Below are 1668 nucleotides of genomic sequence, written 5' to 3'. Positions count from 1 at the left end.
ATATATATATATATATATATATATATATATAAAGGCACTGTTTTTGTATGACAACCCAGTGACAAAATTTGACATTAAACATAATCCAAGCATCATTTTCAGCCCCTTTTTGGCATCTGCATTTTGGTAGCAGGCCAAATTGACAAAGAGCATGCAGAATAATGCAGTATTTTAATTCCACTGCAGAGAAAGCTATGTAGTCTCTGTAAGTAGGTCTAGGAAAATAAATATCTGTATTGGTATTGGTTATCGGCCAAATAATTTTAACATATCGGCGTATCGGATATCGGCCAAGAATCCAATATTGTGCATCCCTACTTAATTTGTTGCTGATTCCTTATGTGTTAAAGCTGCAATATATGTATAATTGACACATAAAATTGTCTCTAAATGACTGGATTGTTTTATATTTTGAACTGTTTGTCTGTATGTTAGCAAAATCTCTTGAGAACAGGTGGACAGCTTTTAATCTGGCAAAATGAGGAGCCCCTGAATGCTCCTTCCAGACCCTGCAAAGGCCATCTACATCTGGGCTAATTATTTTAACGCTGTAGTGGAGACGACATCCAGCTTCTAACATTAACACACTGACGAAGAAAATCACAAAATGGAAAACAGGTGTAATGGTTGAGGATGAACAGGTGCATCAAGCGAAAAAAAAACAACAACTTCTGGTTATACAAAACAGGAATTAAAGCAGATTTAAAAGGAACTCAACCAAAAGCCTAAACCCAAGAAAAACATCTAGACTGACAGAAACTGAGCAACTTTTCTCTGAGCCTCCATTCTTTTAATGGAGTAAGACAAAAAAAAATCAAAGCTCCTCTGGGGAAAACGTTCCCCACCCCTGGTGTGGACTGATTACCGATGGCGACGTTGATCGTGGTGATTTTAGTGGTTTCAAGAAAGTGCTGTGTTATTTGGCGATAGCATTACATTCACACAACAGGAGACATTTTCCATGAAATGAGGACTCGCCTCATATTTTCTAACTGAGAGTATCACTTCACATCCACTAAGGTGAGGCACCACTGAGCTTTGTAGAATTTTATATTTTATAAAAATATTTTTATTGGATTTTGTTCACACAACACATTCAGTCTCACAGTTAATTTACGAGTGATTCATCTTTATAGGATGTGTGTGTACAAATTGAAGTTTGGACTAAATGTCAACCGTAAAAGTCATTGAAGATTTGTAATCAGAAGGATTCAGGACTTGGGTGTAAAGAAAGAAAGACGTCTTTGTAGTTGCAGCCAGAAGCGTATCATATGAGACGACTCCTGCCCGGCTCTGGCCTCGTAACCTTATTCATGTGCCAACGAGCCGGTTAAGGCTCAGTTTAGTCAGGCTGGGCAGAAGGTGGACGCTCCTGCGCCGCAGTTTGAAACTCTAGTTTTTAATTTTCTATTTTATAAAAAAAAAAAAAGTTAAATTGACAGCTCGGCTCGGTGTCGTTCGCAGAGCTCAGATGTTGTTTTGTTTGTTTGTTTTCTGCACATGTGGTGGTAGTTTTAGGCTGAGAACAAATCAACACAAGTGTCTGTTGTTTTGGGTTTAATAGATCTGGCACAATAGGTCGAGCTGTGGGAGTGTGTGTGTGTGTGTGTGTGTGTGTGTGTGTGTGTGGGGGGGGGGGGGGGGGGGGGTCCTGTGCTCACGTGATGA

The sequence above is a fragment of the Nematolebias whitei genome, chromosome 13 (genome assembly GCF_014905685.2).
Source record: "Nematolebias whitei isolate Nwh7 chromosome 13, NemWhi1, whole genome shotgun sequence".
Taxonomy (NCBI): domain Eukaryota; kingdom Metazoa; phylum Chordata; class Actinopteri; order Cyprinodontiformes; family Rivulidae; genus Nematolebias; species Nematolebias whitei.
This window is presented reverse-complemented; position numbering follows the sequence as displayed.